The sequence below is a fragment of the Polistes canadensis genome, unplaced genomic scaffold (genome assembly GCF_001313835.1).
Source record: "Polistes canadensis isolate GaletaPanama2010 unplaced genomic scaffold, ASM131383v1 scaffold_85, whole genome shotgun sequence".
Classification (NCBI taxonomy): domain Eukaryota; kingdom Metazoa; phylum Arthropoda; class Insecta; order Hymenoptera; family Vespidae; genus Polistes; species Polistes canadensis.
The window spans coordinates 579,803-583,112 of record NW_014569632.1 but is presented as its reverse complement, the minus strand read 5'-3'; positions in this window follow the sequence as shown (position 1 = coordinate 583,112).

Sequence of the window (3,310 nt, the reverse complement as noted above, 5' to 3'; positions counted from 1 at the left end):
GCAGAAAGGATTACTCGTCGTGCACTTGCACGAGCATACATACCTGAGCAACCGGATCTCATTGACTCCTTGACCTTCGAGTTTAAGAACCGAAGTTCCCTTGACCTCAGAATAAATAAACTACTCCCTCTCCACTGGGATTGATTAAAATTAAAAAAAAAAACGAACCGTATCATGACATTTTTTTCACTGCAATCTTTTTTCAAACACACGTATTGAAATATTTTCCAAACAATTAAAGTGAGAATGATTTATTCTTATGGTTTTTACGTATGATAGATAGTGCATTATATCGTGTCATAAATTAATAAAAATAGGTGTGAATATTTTTTATTAATTATTAACAATCTAACGAAAAAAAGGCATCATTGGTTTATTATTATATTTTCATATTTTTATTTAAATTTCATACAAATGAAACACGTGGTGTCCAATGATGATTTGATGAAATTAATTGTAGAGAAGATATTTAGGAGATGGTGTGGGAGGAAGGGGGGGACCATTTGTCGTTAGAAAAAAGTATGACTCTATGTTGCTTGCGGACGCATTCGTCAACAGCTGACTTTGCTGCTATTATCTCATGTATTATATGAATGATTCATGAAAAACCTCTGCATCGTATCGCATACGTGGCCTCTTTTTATTACAATTCAGTAGATTTTTTTTCTTTGAATTGTTACACGCGTTGTCGTATTTTTTTTTTCTTTTTACAAAAAGATATATTAATAAATTGATATATATAGAATAAATTTAACCGAAGATAATATTGTTATTACGCTTAAGATAAAATGTATGTATGTGTGTGTGTGTGTGTGTCTGTATTTTTTTTACGTTGTAGAAAAATATTGTTTAGAAGTAAAAGTAGAGTTTCGTGAATTAATGCAATCATACGTATATTTATTGATTATGAAACGGTTCATCCTTTTTAATGATACACTACTACTATTATTGTTATTACTCGTAGTGTTACACATTTTATCGATAATATTTTATTATTGTTTATAAGTGCAATGCAACGTAATTTTATATAAGATAAATGTTAGATATAGAAAACTGACCTAAGACACGTTGTATCGTAATTTTTTTTTTTACATTAGATAATGATATTGAAATTTATTTAAAATGTTTATCTTATTGTTAATTAAAATTTGAGAGAAAAAAAATAGAGTGAGAGAGAGAGATAGATACACACACATCTTATAGTAATTAGTTTTAATCTGTATTTTATATACAATTTGTATGAATCATCAAAGGAAATGACTCGTCCAATTTGACCATCGCATCATCCAGGTGTTACGGTCAGCTGTACTTGTTTGGTGGGCACTTGAACGAATTCTTTCTATATCCATGAACAAGGGATAGGTTTATCGATATAAGCTTATCACTAAGAGATAAGGGAACCTTAATTCCATGAGTGCATTCTCAGTACATATACGTAAGAATTGAAATTCCATAAAGTTTCCTCAGACGGCACGTTATTATTTCAGATAATCATACTTTGATCGTTTCTCGTGGCTTAACTTTCGATAAGATCTTGTTTGTTTGTTTGTTTGTTTGTTTTTTAAATTCCCCTCATAAAATATTTCTTACTTTTATTTCTCCAAATTTTTATCGATCATATTTATCTGATTTATTAATCCATTTCATAAATAATAATTACTTGTATGTAATAAATTAAAAATAAAATTTTGTAGAAATAAAATAATTGGGTGAATATATAAATTAATGAAAATCTTGTTATTTTATTTCAAATTGATTATTATATAAAAATAAGATTGTAGGAAAAATGACGCGTTGAATATTTCAATTTCAATGTAGTTGGGATATTTGATTGTTCCTGGTATATAAGATTGAACAAATAAGTACGTGTGTACTTGATAAAAATACAGGTGTTGTTTTATTTATCAAGATATCTTTTTTCGATTAGAGTTCTGGCAGGTGTGCTGTTAATCGCTTACGAGTACAAGTATACGAGTACGAACAATCAAGGATCACAAGATTGTATTTTTGATTTTTGGCCTTGTTACTATTGTTATACCACGTTTATGATCAAAGGTTACGAATTTGAAATTTAATTAATACAAAAATGTGATTATATATTCGTCTAAACACGTAAGCATTGTATCTGATACGAAAGTTGAACAAAATATTGAAAAATGAAGAAATGATACACACGTTACACACGTGCTGAACTATATTATTATTATTATTATATATATATTGTAAAAATAATAAAAACATAAAATTTGACGTTTGTAAAGACAATTTAGAAAATTAATCGAAAGATAAAATAAACGATAAGAAAATAGCGAGATGCGTAATAAAACCTAAGATAACGTGGTTTATATTATCATTTCGTGATTACTTGAATTGAATTGAATTTAATCGAAAAACGTGGAATTACAATGTTTATCTGTCGGATCAAAAAAATGAACATTATTTTATTGTTACGATCGTTAGAAAGTATAGGTATATCTAATAACGTGTATATCGTGTCTAAAAAAAAAAGAAAAAAACAATTACGCGATTAAAACGATCAATCAGAATGACGGATAGGTTTTTTTATGTCGAGAGTTTATTTATAGCCATTTCAAAAATACGAATTGTTCGATCTTTTATATATAGTATTTTTGATTTTTTTTTGTTTCATTTCAATTTCCATAAAAATAATTAACTTTAATAAATACTTTTTATGGTTACTATAATTGCATTGCATAGAATTAACAAATTACATATTATATAGATCTGTGTTTAATCAGTTTATATTTTGTATTAAATACTTTTTCAAATTTTTGTATATATATATATAAAATAATTGATATTTAAATTCACATTTTATGTTATTATTTATTATTATTTTTCTTTAATACTCGCGTAAACATTTTTCCTCCACCAATGCGTTTAAATAATTGCACTTCATTTAATAATCACAACAAGGGGGGGGGGGTTTATTATTCCTGTAGAAAAGTATATGTATGGATCGTTTATTTTGAAATTGGGGGTCTAAGTCCATTTTCTGTTGTTTTGAGAAAATTATAAGTTTGTATATTAGTTAATTTCAAAATATTCATTAATTATATTAAGTTTGACAATGTTTCTATTAATTGATCGATATGTAATTTGATTTTATATATTACTTATAGTCTAATTTAATGAAAATAATGTATATTTACAGACTTAAAATTAGACTTACAACACTTTCAACCATAATCAATGGTTACACAATTTCTTTTACTCGGCTTAATTTTAAATTGAATAAAAAGCATTGACATTTTTCAAGAAATTAAATACTAAATAAAAAGTTTACATT